This window comes from Aquarana catesbeiana, linkage group LG10, assembly GCF_042186555.1.
Source record: "Aquarana catesbeiana isolate 2022-GZ linkage group LG10, ASM4218655v1, whole genome shotgun sequence".
NCBI classification, from domain to species: Eukaryota; Metazoa; Chordata; class Amphibia; order Anura; family Ranidae; genus Aquarana; species Aquarana catesbeiana.
The window spans coordinates 208,372,053-208,399,278 of NC_133333.1; the positions used below are offsets into that span (position 1 = coordinate 208,372,053).

At 44.9% G+C, this 27,226-nt stretch overlaps 1 long non-coding RNA gene across 1 annotated transcript in view; it reads left to right on the forward strand.

Moving 5' to 3' along the window:
- Positions 1-26,542, forward strand: part of LOC141110142 (uncharacterized) — a 40,665-nt gene extending 14,123 nt beyond the window's left edge. The window contains exon 2 of the long non-coding RNA XR_012236246.1: positions 25,249-26,542. This is a non-coding gene — a long non-coding RNA (uncharacterized lncRNA). The remainder of the gene's footprint in view (positions 1-25,248) is intronic.
- The last annotated feature ends 684 nt before the right edge of the window (positions 26,543-27,226 follow it).

The window sequence follows — 27,226 nt, forward strand, 5'->3', positions numbered from 1 at the left end:
AGAGGAGGGGGATGTGTAGGCATGTTGCCTACTATGTTTGAAGGCTTTTTTGGTGTCCAGGCTCCCTCCTGTGTGATATAAAAGGGGAGAGGTTCAGGTCCCGGGGGAGCTTGAAAGCGAACAAGAAAACAGGAACCTTGCTAAAGGTTGCTGGGACCTGTGGTCCACCTTTGGAGCACCATAACCAAGGACACCGCTACTCAAGTTCTTCCAATTGTGGACTTCACCCAAAAGGACTTTACAGATGCAGGTACGCTTGGGCAGCTGCAGCTAGAGATAGTTAGGGAAAGGGCGTTTAATTATGCTCTACATGTTCTGCTGAATTTTTAGTAAAAGTTGTTTCAACTGTTTTCAGCCTGGTTTGAAGTTATTTAAGGGGTTGGGTCTTGGCATATTCCTAAAGAACCTGGGTGAGTTAATTTACTATGTTGTATGTGTAACAGCACTACAAGAGGGTAACTCGCAAGGCAAAGGAGAGGAGGTAGTTGCCATGGGTAATCAAAAGTAAGCTACAGCAACCAGACGTTTGGTGTGGTACCTGGTTAGGTGCCAATACCTCTGGTAGTAAGGGGGTCAGTGCTCTGGTCACCAGGAGCAGATTAATGTTAAGGAGATCTAAGGCCTGATCACTAGGTACGGAAGAGGAAGAGTTAACTTAGGACAGGCATGGAACCTGCCGATGTGTCGGGGTTTCATTCCATTACTGAGAGTGAGGGACTTGTGGGCTGGGCAAGGGCTCTTCATGTCCCTACGAATGCAAAAACATAATTCAGTTACAAGTGTGTAGTGTCATGGCACAAAGTTTCTTAAAAAGGAGCTCTGTACATTAGTGATGCACACAAGTGGTTCATCTCTGATTTTTCACATGACTGCAGCCTCTGCCTGGTTCTGGGCGTTGTTGCATGCCTTCGAGTGAGGTGCTACCCCACATGCACAAGCACAGTTAGACCCCTCCCACAGGTTCCTCAAAAAATTCTGACAGTCAGTTGTATCACACAGAGGGACAAGTCATTTATTCCAATACATTTCACAGAGATCTGCTTCCTCAGGGGATACAAGGAGAAGATATAGGCACTTTATGTTGGAGTGATGTAGCTATCAGTTTTTAGAGGAGATCCCAAGAGATATAAGAAGGGAGGAAATCCAGACCATGAAGTATAGATAATCTGATTTTGGAAACACAGAAATTTTCCTGGATTCCTAGAAAGAGGAAGACAACCATCCCACAATGTAGTGATTGGAACAGCATGTTGCAGGATGGTGCCAGACATACAATCCACACGTTCAGATGGTTGTGATAAAAAAAACATATTTATTCCATTCATTTTTAATTTTACAATATACAAATTTTTTAATACAAAAACATCAAAATCCGTTTTCATGAATACATACACATAGAATTCACTTTCCTCCTCACTCCTTTCCTACCTTCTCTCCCTCCCCCTCCCCATTTCTCTCTTAAAATTAATGTAATACAGTCACAGGCTGTCTATATATTTTCGGGTACCAGACCGACAGTGTCGATCCATACTTTCCATATCTTCTAAAATGTAATTCTATAACCCCTTCTTATATAAACTATTTTTCCCTTTTTATTGTTTTATTGACCCTTCTATGCCACTCTATTACAGAGGGCGGCACAGGCTTTATCCACTTCCAGGTAATCTCCCTCCTACCCTGATATAAACATCTAAGAACTGCAATACGTGATCCCACTTTTTGTTCCATATACCCCAGTATACACAATATTAGGTCCATCCGTAGACCCAATTCAAATATTGACTTTATTTTGCCTAACACTCCTTCCCAATATTGGTATAGTTTGGGACACCTCCAGAGCATATGAATCAAGTCCCCTGTTGTAGCACTACACCTGGGGTAAGATGCGTCTGGACGTCTCCCAAACTGAAATAATCTTTCTTGGCTTATAATATGTTCTATAAATAATGTAGAGTTGTGTGAGTTTCTAGGCTGCTGAGAGGGACAGCAAGTCTATTGAGGTAACTATACCATTCCATTGGGTGTCTGTTAGTTCACCCACATCTTCTTACCATGTTATCCTACTAGGAAGCTGAAGGTCCTTTTCCAATACTTTAGGATATATGTTCTTGTACAATTTTGAAATGAACCCGTTTAGGGAAATGGTGTCTACCAACATTCTCAACAAGGGGGCACTACTCCATTCTAATCTCTTTTCTTTAAATTGTATTGTTAATGTGTGCCTTAACTGCAAATACTGATAAAAATTCTTATTTGAAAGCCCAAATTCCTCTTTTAGCTCCTGAAACGTTTTCAGCTGCTCCATTACATATAGTTGTGATAGTCTTACCACTCTCCTCTGTTTCCAATTATTAAAGTTCTCCAGCCCCTTTAACTCAGATAGATTTTTATTATCCCAGATGGGCGCTGTGATGGGAGTCACTTTGGGCGGGGGGCTGGTGGAACCCAGAATCCCTTGGAGAGGTTGGTAAACCCTTGCTTCAGCTCCCCATGCACCTCCTATGTCTAAGTTACCTTGTGTTTATTAGGGGCACAGGGTGACCGAGAAAATAATGGACATTAAGAATGTGGCATGGATTACTTAAAATAGACAAGTAATATTTATCCACAATATCTCCCAGGAAATATACAAAGACTATTCCTGGTTTGTTTGATTCTGAACTATACATGTTAATTGAAAGAGCTGGTCACCTTGGCCCTTGGAGCCGGACAGTCTGCTACTGGGGACTCCTGCTATTGTCCGTTTAGTAAGGTGTCCTGTGTTTATACTTATGATAATGTGGATTCTGAGCTAGAAGACAGCAAGGCTGACCTGAAAGGTCAAACCTTGGAGTCACGTCGGCTGCTTTAAGTGACTAGTTAATTAGCTATGTTAATTCTGTTTCTGGTTACAGTTTATATTGCTAGGGTAATATGATCAGGGGGGGTGCCCTCTTGGTGTATATATTTGTGTAAGTTTGTTGGCAGCGGTGGGACTGTGCTTTCTGGCTGTAAACACGTCCAAACCACCACCAGGATCCAAGGTCATGATAGCAGACTTCGGTCGTCCCAGCGGAGATATGGATCTGGCATCAGAGTTGCAAAAACTGCTGCGGAGTGCTCTTTCAGCAATCCCCAGGACTGTGTCTGCAGATCAGTACCTGGAGATCAGGCAGCAGATTTGGGTACAGATCTGGATTGGAGCCCTCCAGGACTCTGGTAGACACCAGCGCTCACAAACAGAGACCCATAATAGGTGGCAAAAACATATAGTCCATATAAAAAAAGTGTTTCACAGCTAAATACAGTCCGTAAAAAAAGAAAAAAGAAAAGAAAAAAGGTGCTTCACAACTAATGTGCGAAATCGCAGGGAATTGCACGGAATGCGCTCACAAACAGAGACCCATAGTAGGTGACAAAAGCATATAGTCCATATCAAAAAAGTGTTTCACAACTAAATACAGTCCATATAAAACTAAAAAGGTGCTTCACAACTAATGTGCGAAATCACAGGGAATGCTACACATCTGGTGTGCAAAAAGTGCAGAGAAAAATGTTGCAGAAAAATATTTTCAGGCGTACAAGGCACCCACACATGTGTCTCCACTCACCAAATCACAATGACACCCAGCTTTTCAGTCTGGGAGTCAATAAGAACGATATTCAGAAAACGACACAGGATGGCAGGTTCACTGATGAGATGATAAACGATCCTTCAACGTAGATGCTCAGCCATAGAAAACAGGTACCCAAAAAAGAAGAAAAAAGGGGGACCAATAGTGAAGGATACTAAGAAAGCAATTTTATTGCGCTAAAAAGGTATACTTACAAAAGTAAGTTAAAAACAGGCATTGAAATTGTAAGAAGATGCAGCAAACACCATTGGGGGCTTTCCCACGAGACCGGAAGTAATGTCAGTGCCGGAAGTGAGTCGCGTCAATGCATTTCGCCCTCCCACAGGGCGTCATCAGGTCCTTTGATGATGCCCTGTGGGAGGGCTGCCGAATGGGGAGATTCGGCAGCCCCCTGCCGAATGGAGAGATGTGTGATGGGAGTCACTTTGGGCGGGCGGGGGGGGGGGCTGGTGGAACCCAGCTTACCTTAGAGAGGTTGGGAAACTTCTTTTCCAGCTTTCCCGGACCCTCCTATATGTAAATTAACCTGTGTCTATTAGGGGCACAGGGTGACCGAGAACCCCAGTTGGGTCTGCCTAACCCAACTCACTGTACAACCACACCGGACTCAGCATTTCCTTTTGACACTGTTGTCCTGGATTCTGTGTGTGTGGTTCGTGCTGAAAGAAGGAAGGGGCTCTTTTCACTTGGGACAATAATGTTTGTGAGCAATATCCCTCAAGAAATGTATGAAGATGAATAATTTCACCTTTAAGAATGCAAGACTCTTGTAGGAGTGTTTCACAGACCATTGCTAGATAGTTTGAGGTGGGGTGGGGGTCGTTATGTGTTTGTTAAGTGCCTGTATCCCATTGTTCTATTGTTTGTGTCTTCCCTGGAAGCAAAGTATTATGGGATGTATATGTCTATATGGATTAGCTGGGGGGGGGGGGTGTTTCTCCAGCAGCCCCTCCCAAAGGCAGTCTACTATTACATAGTTACATAGTAGGTGAGGTTGAAAAAGACACATCAAGTCCAACCTATGTGTGTGATTATATGTCAGTATTACATTGTATATCCCTGTATGTTGCGGTCCTTCAGGTGCTTATCTAAGTTTTTTTAAACTATCAATGCTCCCTGCTGAGACCACGGCCTGTGGAAGGGAATTCCACATCCTTGCCGCTCTTACAGTAAAGAATCCTCTATGTAGTTTAAGATTAAACCTTTTTTCTTCTAATTTTAATGATTGGCCACATGTCTTGTTAAACTCCCTTTTGTGGGGTTTTAAAATGTTTTATCCCTATTGTGGGGTCACCAGTACAGTATTTGTAAAATTAAATCATATCCCCTCTCAAGCGTCTCTTCTCCAAAGAGAATAAGTTCAGTACTCGCAACCTTTCCTCATAACTAATATCCTCCAGACCCTTTATTAGCTCTGTTGCCCTTCTTTGTACTCGCTCCATTTCCAGTACATCCTTCCTGAGGACTTGTGCCCAGAACTGGACAGCATACTCCAGGTGCGCCCGGACCAGAGTCTTGTAGAGCAGGAGAATTATCATTTTATCTCTGGAGTTGATCCCCTTTTTAATGCATGCCAATATTCTGTTTGCTTTGTTGGCATTGTATGCCATGGCTGAGCCTATCATCTACTAGGACCCCCATGTTCTTTTTCATCCTAGATTCCCTCAGAGGTCCCCCCCCCCCCCCCCAGTGTATAGATTGTATTCATATTTTTGCCACCCAAATGCATTATTTTACATTTTTCTATGTTAAACCTAATTTGCCATATAGTTGCCCACCCCCATTCATTTGTTCAGAACTTTTTGCAAGGTTTCCACATCCTGCGGAGAAGTTATTGCCCTGCTTAGCTTAGTATCTGTAGTGTGTTTTGTATATATATATATATATATATATATATATATATATATATATATATATAATTTATTTTTTATTATTATTATACGCGATTTATATAGCGCCAACAGTTTACGCAGCGCTTTACAATGTATAGGGGGGACAACACAATTACAGTTCAGTTCAATACAAAAGGTACAGTAGGGCCCTGCTCGTAGAGCTTACATTCTAAAGGGAGGGAGTGGTGGTACAAAAGGTAATAGCTGCAGAGAATGATTTGATGGGGGTGGCTCGGGGACAGTTGTTATGTGGGTGTGGGATAGGCTTCCCTGAATAAATGAGTTTTCAGGGATCTCCTAAAGGTGGACAGGGTAGGGGCTGATCGGACATACTGGGGCAGGGAGTTCCAGAGGATGGGAGAGGCTCTGGAGAAGTCCTGAAGGCGAGCATGGGAGGAGGTAACAAGGGAGCTAGAGAGCAGGAGGTCCTGGGAGGAGCGGAGGGGGCGATTTGGGCGATATCTGCAGATGAGGTTGGTGATGTAGATGGGGGCAATGTTGTGAATGGCCTTGTATGTTATGGTTAGCATTTTGAATTTTACACGGAGGGGTAGGGGAAGCCAGTGAAGAGATTGGCAGAGAGGGGTGGCAGTCACAGATCAATTAGTGAGGTGTATTAGTCTAGCAGCAGCATTCATAATAGACTGAAGGGGGGATAGCCTGTTGCTGTTTGTTCTATTATGCTCTAGAAATTCCCGAAGCGTATCTATCATATGTTCTTTAGGGGTAATCAACTGTAACCAAAATGGATTTATTCTCCATTCCCCCCACCCACTGTTTTTGGAGTGATCCGACAATCTTCTAGACTCATATTTAATATCCATTACCATTGTAGCCAGGGTATCATTCCCTATTGCCATATCTATTCTAGAGAGTGAGGAGTGTGTACCGGAGTGGCATGAAAACATTTGGGTTGTTGGGTAGCGTTCACGCCAAATATCCCTCAGCCCTATCTCTCTAAACATTCTGTGCAATGACGTATACAGGTTCTGCTCAAGTCTCGGGAACTTATCCATCTGAGTATTCATCACTATATTGAAATCTCCCAAATATCAGAACTGGTACCGTTGGTTTATCAGCCATAAATTCCAGCAAGTGTTTAATAACTTCTAGTTTAAAGGGGGGGGGGGGGGGGGGGCGGGATATACACAGTCATAAGTATACATAGCGTCTCCACCAGCACACAGTATAAGAATATGTACCGTCCCTCACTGTCTATCCTCACTTGCGTTGTTGCATGCCTTCGAGTGAGGTGCTACCCCACATGCACAAGCACAGTTAGACCCCTCCCACAGGTTCCTCACAAAATTCTGACAGTCAGTTGTATCACACAGAGGGACAAGTCATTTTTTCCAATACATTTCACAGAGATCTGCTTCCTCAGGGGATATGGGGAGAAGATATAGGCACTATACGTTGGAGTGATGTAGACATCGGTTTTTAGAGAAGATCCCGAGAGATATAAGAAAGGAGTAAATTCAGAACATGAAGTGTAGATAATCCAAGTGTGGAAACACAGAAATTTTCCTGGATTCCTAGAAAGAGACAACCACAATGTGGTGATTGGAACAGCATGTCGCAGGATGGTGCCAGACATACAATCCGCACATTCAGATGGTTGTGATAATTACTCAGGATTAATAATAAAAAAAAAGACAAAGGGCTCTAATATGTCCCAGTTGATGTTCTCTTAGCTGGAGATGAGTTTGGCTCTTTTCTCGTCAATATGCTTCCAAGTATTCCTTGGATACATTTGTGAATGCCTGTATTGTGGTTTGTCGGTGAAATATTGCAGAACACAAGCTTTCCCAATATCTGTCTGGAGAATTAATGGGGTTCTACAGAGCAGAGACCATATTTCCTACAGCCCAGAATTTGGAGTCCAATTAATTTTAAAAGGGATCTTGTAAAGAGGGTCCAGGGGGAAATATGATTTCATGGTACAATTTTTTATTTATAGACTATGCAGTCCTGTTCATATGATTTGCATATTTGGTAATGTTGCAATTCAATATCATCATAAAGTAAGGGTGAGCTTGGACTTGCTGAGATTCTGGTCCAAACTTACCTGAGAGTGCCTACCTAGAAACTTTCTCTGCACTGTGTCAGACATAAGTGGCCAAGGCATTCCTCATAGCAGCACTTATACACTCCCTTTTTATGCATGTGCAGAATGCCCCAGCTCCAGAATTGGCCCAGTACGGTGACAACATCCTGGTGGGCCCACCAAGGTGGGTTTGGACTGGGATCCAAACATGCCCAAGATCATCCTAATCCTTCCAATCACAAGCGCAAATAGGGTTGATTTGTTGCAGGTATTTACACAGTGCTTTACATGGTGTATATTGATGTCAGTTCCTGACCTCAGGAGCTTACAATCTAAGATTACTGTCTCATACATACACATACTAGGATTTAGTACTGAAAGGCAGGAGTCCTAACTACTAAGCCATTGTGCTGCCCTTTAGTTGACATTCATGCAATCTAATGAGAACGTCAACTGTCCAAGAGTTCAAAGTTTTTTATGATAAAACTGATTCATAGCAGAAAAGGCCAACGTGTTTTAGGGGCCAAAGACATTCCCCCTTATTAGGGCTGCAAAACAAGGATGAGTGTGTTTGGCCCCCAAAACATATTGGATGTTTTCAGCTATGAATCTATTTTTATCATTGCAAACGGACTAGTGGATGTTTGTTTGGCTCTCTCGTTGGATCGTTTGCACGTGGATTCTCAACTCTGGATCCTTTCACTGCTCCTAAGGGGAGTCCCTGTCTTGTAGAGTACTGCAGAACTAGAGCTGGTGCACCCAGTGACAGTTTTAGAAAATCTGAATCCAGCGCCCTGTTTCTTGTTGTCTTTAGCTGATGTTGGCAAGCTTACTCGTAGCAGAGGAAAGAGTTCACTTCTATTTGCATCTGTAGTTCCTTGTGTTCTCCATCATTAAACCATCTTCTGGCTTTGTGGCCCCTACAGCTTGGCCTATTTGAGGGAGAGCCATCAAGAGGTATGGTACCAGTATGCCAGTAATACCTAAACAACAACCTAAATTCTAATCTGTGCTCATGCACTGGCCCATTGCACAATTTACCACCGAATGATGCCCACTGGAGCATATCTACTTACAGTACTTAATGTACGATGGTCATGAGAGAAACATGGAAGCAGGTGAAACATTAGTAAAGCTAGCTCAAAATTTGGTAGGTTCAGCAGGGACTGGCGAAATTTCTATCTTTTTATGGCTGGTCCTGTTCAAGAGCAGTTGATCTAGGGATCGACTGCTCATGAACAGGCTTGCTGGAAACCTTTAGCTCCAACAGTGCTGCAGCCAATAGGCTGCAGCGCTAATTAATGTATTCTGACAGTTGAGGAGTCCAGCTGACTCCCTCACTGTCAGATTACAATGCCAGAGTGGGGGGAACTTTCACATTCGCCTCAAATGTGTGGCTGGGGGGAATCAGTTCAGATTTTTCATTCAGTCCACTGGCTGAACGAAAAATTCTTAGCCATGTATGGCCAGCTTAAAGTGGAACTTCACACTCTCAATCAACAGTGACTATTTTTAATCCTCATGCTGCTATCATTAGTAAATAGATAAGAAAGTATATCATATTTACTTGTTTTAGTTTATTTATTTTCTTACATTTCTTCAGTTACTTCCTGTTTTTTTTTGTTTTGTTTGCCTAGGTAAATAATATCATGCATCCCAGAAGTCTTCATGAGGGGAGAGGGGGTTTTCTCAGCTAAGCACATCCTTCTGCCAGCATGCCTGAGCTAAGGGCAGACGGATTCTAGGAAGTAAATGCTACATTAATCATCTGCCCTTACTCAAGGTGGCCACAGTCAGAAATGCATGGGGTGTCTTTTTTAAAGTGATTTATTAACAACATAAAGCATGCCGACATGGATAGATAGGGGAGTTTGCTTTAAATAATAAGAATGAAAGAAATAGTGTTTTCAGTTTAAGGTGCTCAGATACAGTGTAGTTCTGCTTTAAGGCAAGTGCAGTGTGTAAAAAGGCAATCTCTGGCCAGCAGCTCAATACATTAGAATACTCAGCTCTAGATACAGAATTCGACTCTAAAGGGGGACACTGGTGAAAGAAATATCAGTAAAGGAGCATGGGTGCAAAATGTGGAAGTTTGGGAAGTCTGACAATAATGTACAGTAAAAGAACGTACTGTTATTCTGTACAGTAATAGAACCTGTGTAATGGCATTCTGTATAGAAATAGAGCCTGTGTACTAGTATTCTGTACTGTAATAGAACCCATTTATTGGTATTATGTACAGTAATAGAGCCTGTGTACTGGTATTCTGTACCGTAATAGAACCCATCTACTGGTATTCTGTATTGTAATAGAACCTATGTAATCGTATTCTGTACCATAATAGAACCCATTAACTGGTATTATGTACCGTAATAAAACCTGTGTACTGGTATTCTGTACTGTAATAGAACCCATTTAGTGGTATTCTGTACTGTAATAGAACCTGTGTACTGGTATTCAGTACCCTAATAGAACCCATGTACTGGTATTCTGTACTGTAATAGAACCCATGTACTGGTATTCTGTACTGTAATAGAACCTGTGTACTGGTATTCAGTACCCTAAAAGAACCCGAGTACTGGTATTCTGTACCCTAATAGAACCCATGTACTGGTATTCTGTACTGTAATAGAACTTGTTTACTGGTATTCTGTACCATAATAAAACCCATTTTCTGTTTTTCTGTAACGTAATAGAACCCATGTACTGGTCTTCTGTACTGTAATAGAACACGTTTACTGGTATTCTTTAAGGGTGGACTTTATTAGGGGTCCTGATGTAAGGTAGGACTCTAATGAGGATCCTGATGTAAGGGGGACTCTTGATTGTGGCACAGCAATGAAAGCATATTTTAGTGCCGGTTCACACTGGTGCGATGCGAGAACACTGCGAATCCACTGCGTGTTCCCGCATCGCATGTCAGTTCACACTGCCATATGCGAATCGCTGGGGAGTGCCAATACATTGTTAACGACACCCCCAGTTCAGCTCGCATATCGCACTGCGAACTGACAGTTCGGACATGAATCGGATCGCATATGTGTGAACACACATGCGATCCGATTCTGGTCCGAACAGAAAAAAGGGTCCTGTGCGTGTTTGCACCGAATGCGGTGCGATATCAGCCATACTATCTCTATGGCTGATATCACACCACACAGACATCGCATGTAATGTGAACAGCAGTGCACTGCGAATTACATGCGATGTCTGTGCGATGTTTGGCATCGCACCAGTGTGAACCGGCACTTAAAGGTGCAAGGAGGTCAGGCTTTTGTTTAACCGTGCCCGTAAACATTTTGTACAAGAGCAGACCATTTTCATTGTTGTTTTATACAACAGTAGACCATTTTTGTTATTTTAAACAGTAGTAGAACATTTTTTATTGTTGTTTTGTACAGTGATAGAACATTTTATTGTTATTTTGTATGTAGCCGTACCCCCGTAGGGGCTGCTGAAATGTTGGATTGTCTGTCACCCTGCCCAGCCCAGGATTCACCTCTCAGACACTCAGAGACATAGACCAATCCATATGCTTTGTTTTTTTGTTTTATTGAGGGGATTTAACTTGGATGGGGTAAAGGAAATATGGGATGCCCAGTAGAATTGGTAACACTTGCTTGGACAACTATATACAGTCCAGTATATACACTCCATTTCTCCTCCTGCACTTCACGTCCTCTCTAATCTCCAGGTCTTTCTCCTCCAGCACATCACTTCCTCTCTAATCTCCATGTCTTTCTCCTCCAGCACATTGCTTCCTCTCTAATTTCAGGTCTTTCTCCTCCAGCACATCGCTTCCTCTCTAATCTCCATGTCTTTCTCCTCCAGCACATTGCTTCCTCTCTAATTTCAGGTCTTTCTCCTCCAGCACATCGCTTCCTCTCTAATCTCCATGTCTTTCTCCTCCAGCACATTGCTTCCTCTCTAATTTCAGGTCTTTCTCCTCCAGCACATCGCTTCCTCTCTAATCTCCATGTCTTTCTCCTCCAGCACATTGCTTCCTCTCTAATTTCAGGTCTTTCTCCTCCAGCACATCGCTTTCTCTCTAATCTCCATGTCTTTCTCCTCCAGCACATTGCTTCCTCTCTAATTTTAGGTCTTTCTCCTCCAGCACATCGCTTCCTCTTTAATCTCCATGTCTTTCTCCTCCAGCACATTGCTTCCTCTCTAATTTCAGGTCTTTCTCCTCCAGCACATTGCTTCCTCTCTAATCTCCATGTCTTTCTCCTCCAGCACATCGCTTCCTCTCTAATCTCCAGGTCTTTCTCCTCCAGCACATCGCTTCCTCTCTAATCTCCAGGCCTTTCTCCTCCAGCACATCGCTTCCTCTCTAATCTCCAGGCCTTTCTCCTCCAGCACATTGCTTCCTCTCTAATCTCCAGGCCTTTCTCCTCCAGCACATCACTTCATCTCGCTAATCTTCAGGCACAGCTAGCACAAAGTGGTTAGGCCTGACACTGACTCAGCCAGGCCTTTAGCAATTGTCCTTTGCAGGAAGGGACCGCGGGCCCCTATAGTGTAGGAAAATAGAAAGTCTCTGGTGCTAGCTGTCCTACACGCGGCTAGTGAGCCCAATAAGCCATCTTCAGGCCCTGCCAGCCCTCCTGGCTGCAGCTGCCTCTCTCCACTGCCCCCTTCACCACAGTCCACTCTTCTGATTTTGCACCCATCTCAGACTGAAAGCTCCCAGTCCTCTCTGGCGTGCTTCCCCAGGCCTCCCGACTCTGTCTCACTCACCAGCCCTCTTTGCTGCGACCAGTTGTCCTCCCTGGATTCTCTTAGTAGTGCTCTCTCCCACTGTCCTCTCTTTGCTCCCTCTTGTGCCTCCGGTCCAAGACATCTCCATGCGTTCCTAAAGGTGGTCCCAATTGCACCCGAGTCCAGACCCAAGGTCACCCCCCAGACTGGGGAGCTCCCTGACAGGCCCAGACAGCCTCCACACTCTCTCACTCCAGCTCTTCCACCCGACAACTCCTCCCCAGCTGGGCTGACCCTGGGTATTTAAGGAGGCCTGCCCCCTGCCACAGGCTGGGGATTGGTCAGGGCTCCTCAGAATACCCCAGGCAGCTCCACCTCTCCTCCTCTCCTCTCTTTCCAGAATCTTCTGGAAAGAAGAGGGAGGTCTCAGTGACACTGCCTGTGAGTCACCAGCTGCTACTCTGAGCCACTCCCAGCCAAGATCAAATCAAAACAAACAGGCCTGGTGACGAGCCAGGCCTGCCTAAATGTACTTAATTCTAACCTGCCTCTCTCCACTGCCCCCTTCACCACAGTCCACTCTTCTGATTTTGCACCCATCTCAGACTGCAAGCTCCCAGTCCTCTCTGGCGTGCTTCCCCAGGCCTTCCGACTGTGTCTCACTCACCAGCCCTCTTTGCTGTGACCAGTTGTCCTCCCTGCATTTTCTTAGTAGTGCTCTCTCCTGCTGTCCTATCTTTGCTCCCTCTTGTGCCTCCGGTCCAAGACATCTACATGCGTTCCTAAAGGTGGTCCCAATTGCATCCGAGTCCAGACCCAAGGTCACCCCCCAGACTGGGGAGCTCCCTGACAGGCCCAGACAGCCTCCACACTCTCTCACTCCAGCTCTTCCACCCGACAACTCCTCCCCAGCTGGGCTGACCCTGGGTATTTAAGGAGGCCTGCCCCCTGCCACAGGCTGGGGATTGGTCAGGGCTCCTCAGAATACCCCAGGCAGCTCCACCTCTCCTCTCCTCCTCTCCTCTCTTTCCAGAATCTTCTGGAAAGAAGAGGGAGGTCTCAGTGACACTGCCTGTGAGTCACCAGCTGCTACTCTGAGCCACTCCCAGCCAAGATCAAATCAAAACAAACAGGCCTGGTGACAAGCCAGGCCTACCTAAATGTACTTAATCCTAACCAAAAATCCTCACTCTAGCACCTGAAGGGTGCTACATGTACAACAGAGGACCATTTTTTTGTTATATTTGACAGTGGTAGAACATTTCTATTGTTATTTTGTACAGTGGTAGAACTTTTTTATAGTTGTTTTGTACAGTGGTAGAACATTTTTATTGTTATTTTGTACAATAGTAGACCATTTGTTTGTTATTTTGTACAGCAGTAAAACATTTATATTGTTATTTTGTACAGTGGTAGAACATTTCTATTGTTATTTTGTACAATAGTAGACCATTTGTTTGTTATTTTGTACAGCAGTAAAACATTTATATTGTTATTTTGTACAGTGGTAGAACATTTCTATTGTTATTTTGTACATCAGTAGAACATTTTTGTTGTTGTTTTGTACAGCAGTAGAACATTTTTGTTGTTATTCTGTACAAGGTGTAACTGGGACTTTTAGTCCCACTTTTTGTAGTAAGAAATTTATAGCTGACAAGCCAACATTGCAGTGGTAGCTGATCACCAAGACTGCGGCTTCAGTATGGTGAAATATCTGGGCTTAGCGGAACAATATCCACCCTGAGTTGTGGTTTTGTGGACAGGGGAGGGAAGAAGAGCAGACTTTTCTCGGGTGAAGTATACCAGTCTATTCTACAATTCACAGGTCTCTCATCAAGCTGTATCTCTCCCTGACCACCATGATGATAGGTTTATTGTATGTGGCTGTCTGCCATTGCTTTTAATTTATTCAGTATCATGTAGGGGTTTTATTTATTCCGTGGATTTTTTGCACATTGTAAGGGGGGCAAGATATGACTTGTGTACAGATGTTCAGCAGATTCTCACTTAGACAAGCGGAAACACACACATGACACTGCATATATTATTATAGTATTACATAATGTTAAAAAGAAAAGAATAGTACAGATCAGATTTGGCTCATGTTGTGCCAGTGGTTACGAGTATCTGTGGATGGATTGTTCAATCTGGGGTGAAGAAGGATATTATTGGGACAATAACTTATTTAACAGTCTTTATTTATTTATAATTCTTTTTTCTTTTACTTTTTGAATTGTGGTAATTCAAGCTCACATTTCTTTCTTTACATTTTTTTAAAATTATTTTTATTGCCAAATATACCAAACCAAAAATGATCTGCTTCAAATGGGGTTTGACAGCTAGTTAGAAGGCAATATTTCACCTCCTCACCGCTTGTTTTAACCCTCAAGATGCTGACCAGTGTGCCGCAACCACATGCATTACATGTTGTTGCAGGATGGTGGCTGCACGGCTCCATTAATTTGAATTGGTTGCATTTGGTGTTGGTACTGTGTGCCAAATGCAATATGTTGCTTGATTTTTGCCATAGCTGTATACAGCCCCGAGCAGCTGCATTTCTGTGCTTAGGTAAGCAGTCAAGGGCAATAAAACCATGATTCAACTGCCTGCTTTTACCAGCCACCCCTGCGTCCATTCTCAACCAGGATTCTGTTGATCCCTTGGGTTACTCCAGGGGCTGCTAGTACCGTATGTACTCGAGTATAAGCCGACCCGAGTATAAGCCAAGGCACCTAATTTTACCACAAAAAACTGGGAAAACATATTGACTCGAGTATAAGCCTAGGGTAGGAAATGCAGCAGCTACTGGTACGATAAATTTCAAAATAAAAATAGATACCAATAAAATCACATTGATTAGATAAAAGTAAGTATACTGATGCACAAACCATATAAAAAGAATAAACTAATCAGTAGCTGCCAACATAAAATGGTGTTCACACACTAATAACTGATTGAGAGAGATAAAAACGTGGTGCTTAGGCCTCTTTCACACGGGGCAGATCAGTCATGATCCGCCCCGTGAACATCCGCTTGCTCAGCGGGGATCGCTCCGCCGATCCCCGCTGAGCAGGAAGATGACAGGTGCATCGCTGCACGCTGTGCAGCGACGGACCTGTCAGAGCGCCGCTCTCCCCTATGGGGGGATCGGATGATGACGGTCCGTAGTGTCCGTCGTCATCCGATCCGATCCGAAAACGGAGGGAAAAGTAGGTTTTTCCTCCGTTACACTTTTCAGATCGGAGCGGGTCGGATGTCAGCGGACATGTCACCGCTGACATCCGACGCTCCATAGGGATGAATGTATGTCCGTTTTTCATCTAAAAACGGAAGGATGAAAAACGGACATACGGATCCCTCGTGTGAAAGAGGCCTTACTACCAAATGATAAAATAATCAATAATCAATAAAGTCGATAATATTGCATGTACTGTGTAAAATAAAACAATGTGCAAGAATGCTTGATCACTTTCCTCCTGTCCAGCACACAGCACAGCTCTCCCTGGGGATGACTGAAGATCTCAGAGGACAGATAGTTGGTGCTACACTGTCTATGCACTTTTTGGATTGCTAGATTTGCACATATTCATGTTATATGCTGAATTGCACATTTATACGCTGTTTTGCACATTGTTTTATTTTGCACAGTACTTACTGACAACATTGTTGTCATACCTGAGAGCTGCTCTGATGATCTGGCCATTCCGCGCCTGCGCCAAGGGACTCCACAGTCACAGAAACTACCAGGTGTGAGCCGCGGCTACAACAAAATGGCGGCAACTCGTAAACAATGCAGGCCGCTGTTAGACCTCTAGAGGCGGATCGTCACGCTATACAGAATATGAGGCGGTCGCAGTAACAGCACACAGCGGCCCCAGAGAGACTGAAAAACACCCGCACACATACTGGAGTGGCCCTGAGAACACCTGCACACACCTGAGCAGCCCCGAGAACACCCAAACACACCGAAGTGGCCCCGAGAACACTCGCACACATCGGAGCGGCCCTGGAGACATCGGAGAACAGCAACTGGGGACACTGACTCGAGTATAAGCCAAGGGGGACATATTCAGCTTTAAAAAAAGGGTTGAAAAGCTTATACTCGAGTATATACTTATATATACAATAATTCTTTGAGCTGTGGCTGACTGACCTCCCATCCAATGGTGCCTGCCTGGTTTGGAGATCAGCACCACTCAGCAGAGCCAGTAGATCCAGAGATCTTTTTATTGTCTATCAGGCTGCATTCACACTTCAGCGTTTTGAAACATGGGCAGATTTGAAAGCGCAGATGTGTGATTGACAAATCGCAGGACTTACATGTGATGCCACACTTTTGAATGATACCTAAAATCATAATAAGATAAATTGAATGGCAATCATGGCAAGCCGTATCATGTGAAGCATGTCGCCCAAAAGTAGCTCCTGGACTTTTTTTGAGCGGCATGCTTCACGCAATGCAGGTTGCCGCGACTGCAGTGCATTTTATTGTGCGACAATCGTGGCAGACCCGCACCGCGATTTTAGATGTCATTCAAAAGAATGGCATTTCAAATGTGAGCACCGCGATTTGTCATTCACACATCGGCGCTTTCAAATTGCGGGCAGAATCGCGGAAAATTTGCCTGCGATTCAGAACGCTGAAGCATGAATGCAGCCTAGCTGGCTATACACTAGTACAGCCGTGGCCAAAAGTTTTGAGAATGACACAAATATTAATTTTCACAAAGTCTGCTGCTTCAGTTTTTATTATGGCAATTTGCATATGCTCCAGAATGTTATAAAGAGTGATCAGATGAATTGCAAATAATTGCAAGGTCCCTATTTGCCATGAAAATGAACTAAATTTCATCCTGTTTCTTTAAATGTACTTGTCACTGTGGTCTAAAACGAAAGTAAATTTTACCCCACTAAACGATTAGAAAATCAAATGAATGTTCGTAAAACTAGAAAACAAATTCTAGTGTTTGGCCAGCTTAAGGGTAGCATTCTGACCACTACGCATTATTCCCCTTCACCACCAGTGGGGGGAATTTTTTTCTACTGGACCCCCCCCCCCCCCAATGAATTGGTTATGGTAAGCTTTCCCCCAAGCCCTATAAATTGTTTTAGGGGTTTCTCTGGGGTAAAGAGGTTGAGAAAGGCTGGCGTTTTCACCCCGATTTCCCCATAGAGGAGAGCGGGACCATGTCTGTCTCCACTACTCTGCACAGTGAGCAGAGACTGACCTGTCATCTGCCTGCTCAGCAGGGATCAGCAGAGCGATCCCGCGCTGAGCAAGCAGATTCTGTCCCATGGAGGCACTCATGTGATTTCACTGCACCCTGTGAGCTTCACACAATGTGCATTAGAAGCTGCAGCGAGTCAGATAAACCCTGCCTCATTTGCTAGCTGAAGGACATCCAGCATCAATAGAGGAACAACAAAAAAATGGAAAAATCTGACTATATTGGCCGGATAAGGAGTACACAACCATATAAAAGCTAAATATTTTTATTATAGAATTCATTACATTACAATTCATTACAAACATCATACAGAAATATGTATGTTTACACTTAAAAAAAAAAAGTGTTTTGGTTTGCTCATAAGCCGAGGCAACTATACGTGGTAGTAGGTAAGTAGCATTACATGCAATATAGATATATCAAATATCAATGTGAATCTTCGTGAGTCAACATATTTCGCTAGAAGTAGCTTCATTAGGACGCATGAAAGCAAAACAGTGGTTGTCTCAGCACTAGTGCTAAATCGGCATAAAGATGACCCCTGGGCAGGCACCGGAGTATAGGCAGAGGCAAAAAGTATGGACACCTAAACACCTGGGATTGTTCCCAAAATGGTTCTGGGAATATGCTTAATATAGCTGGCAGTAGTTAAAGTACGGTATCTTGTGAGATCCATCGGGACTGAGAAGCCCCAAGGTTAAACTATAGGAAAGCAGGTATCCTATCAATGTAGATATGTGTAGTGGTCACTCTAGAATCAATGAGGGCTGACAGCAGTCAGAGGGAATACATGCCATCAAATTCCGACAAACCCATCCGATGCCTACACTGCCTAGGTGTCCTGACATCCAGCATCATCTAGTCCTTTCCGCCTTAGCTTGACTGGCCCAGCCCTTTTAGTCATTGGATTTCAGGTCCTTCAGTCATGGAGTCATAGAATCACATATGGGTGGTAACTAGGATCAGTGGCGGCCCGTCCATTAGGGGCGTGGGGCACCGCCCCCCCCCTCCCCATCCATGCATCCGGCCCCCTAATCCACATGCGGGGCGCCGGACGCATGGATTCCAATGTTTTTGTTTTTTTGAAGCACGTAATAAGAGCCAGAGGGTCTAATAGGCTTCATAGCCTTAGGGCGCAGTGCCAGTTGTGTGACAATAGCGAATTAACAAGAAACAAACTTCTTTCACGTTGTCATTATGGGGTATTGTTTGTAGAATTTTGAGGAAAATAATGAATTTAATCCATTTTGGAATAAGGCTGTAACATAAGGCTGTAACATAACAAAGCCATCACATCTAAGAATTTGTAAGCTGCAATATAATGAATGTTTGCTTTGGGTTTTTTACCTCTTTAAGCAATAGTGAGAGCAAATTCCTTACAATAGCCACAATGAAACACGCTGGTAAATATTAGGAAAGACTATATGTAAGTGTTCCTCTTTTGTTTTACAGAGAAGTCACATGACACTGCAGATGACACTGTACAGTATGTTTATGGTGAAACTTTAAGGATGATCTCTGTATTAAACAAATATTATCTAAATATAAGTCATGTGTAATCTTCCATGAATCTTGGTGTAATTTGTGTATTTCTTCCAGATCTGTGCAGTAATCCAGTGTGAGATTACTGTGCAGGAGCTTTCCGTAATAAAGACCGCTGTGCCCGTCATATGCAGCCACTGTGCCCATCATATGCAGCCACTGTGCCCATCATATGCAGCCACTGTGCCCATCAAATGCAGCCACTGTGCCCATCAAATGCAGCCACTGTGCCATCATATGCAGCCACTGTGCCCATCAAATGCAGCCACTGTGCCCATCAAATGCAGCCACTGTGCCATCATATGCAGCCACTGTGCCCATCATATGCAGCCACTGTGCCCATCAAATGCAGCCACTGTGCCATCATATGCAGCCACTGTGCCCATCAAATGCAGCCATTGTGCCCATCATATGCAGCCACTGTGCCCATCAAATGCAGCCACTGTGCCATCATATGCAGCCACTGTGCCCATCATATGCAGCCACTGTGCCCATCATATGCAGCCACTGTGCCCATCATATGCAGCCACTGTGCTCATCATACACTGTAAAAAATATTGTGCGGGGTCTACTCAAAAAAATTGAGGCAACTATTTGCATCAGCTTTTTAAAGGGGTTGTAAACCTTCGTGTTTTTTCACCTTAATGCATCCTATGCATTAAGGTGAAAAAACACCTGTCAGTGACTGGCCCCCCAGCCCCCCGTTTTACTTACCTGAGCCCTGAAACTTGACCCAGCCAGGATGCGCTGTCTGTTTGCCCAGGGGGTTCTCAGTTCTTGATTGGATAGATTGATAGCAGTGCAGCCATTGGCTCACGCTGCTGTAAATTAAATCCAATGATGCGGACGTCGGGGGGGTGGGGCCGAGTCATACATTCGACGGCTACGAATGCTGGACTCGGGAGCGTGCCCGCAAGGTAACCCCCTCGGGAGACCGCTTCTCCTAGGGGGGGTTATCCGATGTGGGGAGGAGCTGCGAGAGCCACTGGGGGACCCCAGAAGACGAGGTTCGGGGCCACTCTGTGCAAAACGAGCTGCACAGTGGAGGTAAGTATGATATGTTTGTTATTTAAAAACACAAAAAAAACCAAACCCTTACAATCACTTTAAGTACTGTCAACTAAACCTATTTTTGTCTGACTCATTAGACTTTTCACGTTTTTAACTTTGTTGTTTTAAGCAAAGCCAGCTCAATTTTTTTCAGTTTATAGACCATAGTGTTTTAAGTTAGGAACACATACCTTAACTTGTCTGGAACTATAGTTTTAAGTAAAGCCAACTCAATTTTTCCAGTTTATAGACCATAGGTTTAAGCAAACTCAGTTTTTCTAGTTTCTAGAAAAGTTTAGGTTCATGAATCTATCCATGATACATATAGAAGGGGGGTGACTGGATAGAGGGGGCAGCGCCCGTGCCCCCTAATGGTTGCACTGCCACTGCCGCTCACTGCTGCTCTCTCTCCATGTGCAGGGTGAGTGGTCTTGTCTCTGCCCCCTGCTGTAGTTTTCTGCAGGCAGCCTGTAGTGGGTGGAGCCTGCTGGATCCCTCCCACAGCTCTGCTCTCTAAATAAGTTATATACAGCACAATGATGATGTCACTTCTACTTTTATATGGTAATCTCTGGGTTTGCAAAGGCATTTGGTGTACACAAAGTAGATTTATATCATTTGTGGCTTTTCAGGAATATATTCAAGTTTTTGTACCCAGTGTCCAGCTTTACCAGTCATTAGTATTTAGCACAGGGGGTGAGATGATGCTTTTAAAAGCTTGTAAATTGAGGCACACCATGGAGATTTTGTAAGCAAAGGTTGGGGATTGCTTAGGGCTTTCTCAGTGCAATTTTGCAAATGTGCCTCCCGACCACAGTTACCAAGCATAACATTCGGTTCCACAATTGTGAGACCTCTATTGTGTATAATATAACATTCTGAAGACACAGAGGGCTAACATTAGAGTACACAAAATGCAAATTATAGCATGGAGCTGAATATTTCAGGAGAGGAGAGTTAGATAGAGGAAGGAGCAGAGTCCTCCAGCAGACCAGAGTATTTCGGGAGAGAAGAGTTAGATAAAGGAATAAGCAGAGTCCTCCAGCAGTGCAGAGTATTTCAAGAGAGGACATTTAAACAGAGGAAGTGCAGTATTAGAGTCCTCCTGCAGTGCAGATTATTTCAGGAGAGGAGGTTTAGATAGCGGAAAAAGCAGAGTCCTCCAGCAGTGCAGAGTGTCACGGAACGTCCCACACTCCGCTTGAGTGCTTCCGTCATATACCACTTCCTCTGTATACAGATATCCCAACCTCTCTGAGCACAAAACAAGGCGACACTTGCTTGTTGCTAACATGAACTGTTTTATTTAGAATCAAAATTACAAGACTTTATATGCCGTTGGAACCTCCTCTAACAATACAACTGTAACCTAATTAACATAATTAACATGAGCTAATTAATTAATCCTTTATACAGCCTAGGTGACTGAGACATGACCTATTGCCCAGATTGAGTTAATTATCACAGGACATCTTCTCACAATAGCAGCAGCTCCAATAGGAGTCGTCCCGTCTCCTACATTGTATAGAGGACAATGTGGTCAGCTCATTCAATTAACATAAACACAAGTAGTTGGAGTTGATGACACCAGCATCTCCTCACAGGATGTGTCCCAACAGTATAATTCAGTCTTATCATTCTAATATGGCATATAAAGGGTTCCCAGAGTCTGTGTGTTTTGCGGGGACATGGAGCTGAATCCAAAGTAACACCAACCCCAGGGTCCCCAGGCATACAGCTCACAGAGAGTACCATTCCCCCAAATGCTAGGGCCCATAATCGGTGGGCAAGAGGCTTACGTTCAGTCCCCTCCAATAGCCTCTGTCCCGGGTGAGTCTGTCACATTTCTCCCCCATCAAAGGTTGACTAACAAGGTCCCAGACCTCCACCTGGTCTGGACATGTGTTAGTCGGGCAGAGTGAACTCACATAGTCTTCCCGCATGATCTCCATTCTTGGCTGCAAGGAATAGTTGACCTCAGTAGGTGTGGGGCAGAGGTCATTTACTCTCTGTCTGGCTGCCAGGGCTTCAGCTGGATTGTTTTTAACATTCCTTGGCTCAGTCTGCTGCTGGGCAGAGGGGCCGATCACCCCAGCTTCCTGAAGCTGTAGAGAGACACTAGGTGCTAGGCAGAGGCCAGAGGTGCTCTGCCCTGTTGCCAGCGATTCAGCTGGGAGTAGCAGCTCCACTACATCAGCTTGTCGTCGGAGAGAGGGGCCAACTGCCCCGGCTCCCTGGAACTCCACAGTTGTTGCCGGTGCTGGGCAGAGGTTGGTAGCACTATGCTCTGTTGCCAGCACTTCTGCTGGGGACTCCGCTCCAGCTAACCATTGGAGCAGGAGGCTGGCTTCCTCCACTCCCAAACTGTGTAGTTGCCATTGGAAAAGGGAGCCGGCTGCTTCCTTTTCCATTCCCTCATCTGGCTGCTGGGACGACATGTCGATGGTACTGTCTCCCAGGTGCACGGATCTTTGCTGGGGAGGAAAGTCCGCTTCCTCCACTCTGGCCAACTGTTGGGGAGGGACAACACACACCTCCTCTCCCTTCTTCCCCTGTATCTGCTGCTGGAAAGTGATTGCTACCTTCTCACCCTGAGCCTCCGAAACTGCCACAGGTGTGGGGCAGAGGTCTTGGACCCTCTGTCCGGTTGCCAGCACTTCTGCTGGGGGTTTGCTAGGTGGTTCCTCCTCTACAGAAACGTCTATTAAATCCCCAGTCTCTGGAAGTGGTAAAAGTGTGGGACAGAGGTCTTGGACCCTCTGTTCAGTTACCAGATCTTCAGCTGGAGAAGTTTGTTTTAACTCCATAGATGCTGCTGGCAGAAAATCACATGTCCCTGTCAGTGTTGTAGGAGAAAGGCCGACTACCTCTTCTCTCAAGAAGGCCGAAGCCACTGTTGGTGCTGGGCAGAACACAGTGAACTTTGGCCCTGATAGCAGCTCTTCTGCTGGAGGCTCATCAGGTTGTTCTTCCTCAGCAGAAAAGTCTATCAAATCCTATGTCTCTGCAACTGATGTCTGGGGATAGAGGTTCACCATCTCCTGTCCATGGAACCTAGAAGATGCTATCATTTCTGGGCAGAGGTTAGCAGAGCTCTGCCCTGTTGTCAGCACTTCAGGTTTGGGGACGGCAATCTCCGGATTTTCCACTGCCGATTCTCTGGCATGCTGCTGAACTTGTTCTAGCAGTTTCCTGTATGCCCTTTCCAGATGCTGTTCCTTCTTTAGCAAATGGTCCACATCAGTTTTGAGCTCTGAGACCCCTGCAAGACCGAGCATAGACTCTCTATATTCTCTCAGGTCCTCAAGGTCAGGTTCCCCTTCATCGCCAAACATAAAGTGATCTGTAAGGCTCTCCCACAGCAATCCAGGGCCGCCAAAGTCATATCCCTCCGGAGAGCATTCTGTTTTCTCCCCTAAATATCCCTCCTCTGCGTGCCATTGCAGAGCCCGATAACGATTGTCCAGCTCTATCTCCTGCTGGACCAGCCTGTCCAACTCAGTCACCCATTGTTCCTGGGGCCGCTCTCCCAGGAATGCCATCTGCAATGCCCGTTGGTCACTGGCCCATTGCTCTTGGGTTGGAAAGCACTTGCCCTGTTTTATACCAGCGAGCTGGAGGGCTCCGATCCAGAGCCCCACCCGAATCTGCTGCCTGAGCTCCAGGTATTCATCCTTAGACACAGTCCTGGTGTATGTTGAAAGGATGATCCGCAGCAGCCCCAGGAACTCTGATGCCAGGTCCATATTTCCGCTGGGGTGACTGAAGTCTGCTATGCTGATCTTGGATCCAGTTGGAGGTTTGGATGTCCCAGACTGCAGGAAACTTTCCCGCTGCTTGCCACCAATGTCACGGAACGTCCCACACTCCGCTTGAGTGCTTCCGTTATATACCACTTCCTCCCAGTCTGTATACAGATATCCCAACCTCTCTGAGCACAAAACAAGGGGACACTTGCTTGTTGCTAACATGAACTGTTTTATTTAGAATCAAAATTACAAGACTTTATATGCCGTTGGAACCTCCTCTAACAATACAACTGTAACCTAATTAACATAATTAACATGAGCTAATTAATTAATCCTTTATACAGCCTAGGTGACTGAGACATGACCTATTGCCCAGACTGAGTTAATTATCACAGGACATCTTCTCACAATAGCAGCAGCTCCAATAGGAGTCGTCCCGTCTCCTACATTGTATAGAGGACAATGTGATCAGCTCATTCAATTAACATAAACACAGGTAGTTGGAGTTGATGACACCAGCATCTCCTCACAGGATGTGTCCCAACAGTATAATTCAGTCTTATCATTCTAATATGGCATATAAAGGGTTCCCAGAGTCTGTGTGTTTTGGGGGGACATGGAGCTGAATCCAAAGTAACACCAACTCCAGGGTCCCCAGGCATACAGCTCACAGAGAGCACCATTCCCCCAAATGCTAGGGCCCATAATCGGTGGGCAAGAGGCTTGCGTTCAGTCCCCTCCAATAGCCTCTGTCCCGGGTGAGTCTGTCACACAGAGTAATTCAGGAGAGGAGATTTAGATAGAGGAAGGAGCAGAGTCCTCCAACAGAGCAGAGTATTTCAGGAGAGGAGAGTTAGACAGAGGAAGGAGCAGAGTCCTCCAGCAGAGCAGAGTATTTCAGGAGAGGAGAGTTAGACAGAGGAAGGAGCAGAGTCCTCCAGCAGACCAGAGTATTTCAGGAGAGAAGAGTTAGATAAAGGAATAAGCAGAGTCCTCCAGCAGTGCAGAGTATTTCAAGAGAGGAGATTTAAACAGAGGAAGTGCTGTATCAGAGTCCTCCAGCAGTGCAGATTATTTTAGGAGAGGAGATTTAGACAGGGGAAAGAGCAGTGTCCTCCAGTAGAGCAGAGTATTTCAGGAGAGGAGAGTTAGACAGAGGAAGGAGCAGAGTCCTCCTGCAGACCAGAGTATTTCAGGAGAGAAGAGTTAGATAGAGGAATAAGCAGACTCCTCCAGCAGTGCAGAGTATTTCAAGAGAGGAGATTTAAACAGAGGAAGTGCTGTATCAGAGTCATCCAGCAGTGCAGAGAATTTCAGGAGAGTAGAGTTAGATAGAGGAAAGAGCAGAGTCCCCCAGCAGTGCAGAGTAATTCAGGAGAGGAGAGTTAAGCGGGCCATATACTGACATAAGCCTGTTTTTTTCAGCCTGCCAAGATATGGCTGTCCACCTGAACTGACAGGCCGGGCAAGGAGAGCATTAATCAGAGAACCAGCCAAGAGGCCCGTGATAACTCTGGAGGAGCTGCAGAGATCCACAGCTCAGGTGGGAGAATCTGTCCACAGGACAACTATTAGTCGTGCACTCCACAAATTTGGCTTTTATGGAAGAGCGGCAAGAAGAAAGCGATTGTTGAAAGAAAGCCATAAGAAGACCTGTTTGCAATTTGCAAGAAGCCATGTAAGGGACACAGCAAACATGTGGAAGAAGGTGCTCTGGTCAGATGAGACCAAAGTTTAACTTTTTGGCCTAAAAGCAAAATGCTATGTGTGGCGGAAAACACTGCACATCACCCTGAACACACCATCCCCACTGTGAAACATGATGGTGGGGATGCTTTTCTGCAGTAGGTACAGGCTTAAGAAAAGTTGATGGGAAGATGGATGAAGCCAAATACAGAGCAATCTTAGAAGAAAGCTGTTAGAGTCTGCAAAAGACTTGAGACTGGGGTGGAGGTTCACCTTCCAGCAGTACAATGACCCTAAACATACAGCCAGAGCTACAATAGAATGGTTTAGATCAGTGGTTCTCAACCTGGGACCGGGACCCCCTCGGGGGTCAAATGACAATTTGCCAGGGGTCACCGAATCCTGGGCTGTTCCTGAATCCTGCACCGCTCTTCCAGCCTTTTCGCGGCCGCCCAGCAGGGCTGTTCCTGGAGCCCGTAGCCGCCCACTCAGCCGCTTCGCAGCCGCCCATTCAGTTCACGGCATGGCTGGGGGGCAGAGACTAGAGGTCAGCTGACTAGTGAGGAATGTGAACTGGGAGGGGCTGAAGGAGACCCTATCTCCTGATTTCGGCATAGGTGTCACTGCTGCAAGACACCACAAAGTCAGAGACACAGTAAACCCGGAGACACAGTGAGTAACACTACCTGTGATTATAGTTGCCATTAAAAGTCCCCACTACAGTTCTCAGATTAGCAGATGACCTTGATCAAGAGCACCTAAATTGGCTGATCAGAACTCCCCCAGCACTGCCACTCATCCCAACACCCCATCAACAGTGCCACTCATCCCATTCCCTCCACCAAGGAGTAAGAGAAGGAATAAAATTAGAGAATACATGGAGGGGAGAGGAAAAGAGGGGGAGGAACAAAGAAAAAGGGAGAGAAAGAGAAAGAACAAGAAAAAAGGCTAGAGAGAGGGATGGGGGGAAAAAAAACAAGAAATTGGGATTGAGAGAGATAAAAGGGAAAGAAAGGAGAACAAAGAGAAAGAGTGGTACATCCTAAAATGTACCATAAGGAGTTTTAATACTGTACGAGTGGAACTGACTCAAAGAGCGCTAAATATCCGTGGGTTAGGGGCGCAAATTACTTGTCTTGCCTTGGGTGCTGACAACCCATGCTACGAAAATAATTTTACTGTTAGGGGTCCCCACAACTTGGGAAATTTTAGCAAGCGGTCACGGCACTAGTAAGGTTGAGAACCACTGGTTTAGATCAAAGCATATTCATGTATTGGAATGGCCCAATCAAAGTCCAGACCTAAATCCAACTGAGAATCTGTGGCAAGGCTTGAAAATTGCTGTTCACAGACGCTCTCCATCCAATCTGACAGAGCTTGAGCTATTTTGCAAAGAAAAATGGGCAAAAATTTCACTCTGTAGATGTGCAAAGCTGGTAGAGACATCCCCAAAAAGACTGTAATTGCAGCAAAAGGAGGTTCTACACTTTTCAACATATTTAATTGTAAACCATTTTGAAAACCATTTATCATTTTCCTTCCACTTCACAATTATGTGCCACTTTGTGTTGGTCGATCACATAAAGTCCCAATAAAATACATTCATGTTTTTGGTTGTAACATGACAAAATGTGGAAAATTTAAAGGGGTATGAATACTTTTTCAACGCACTGTAGTTGGGGAAAAAATGGAAAACTCAGGACAATTAGCCAACTCT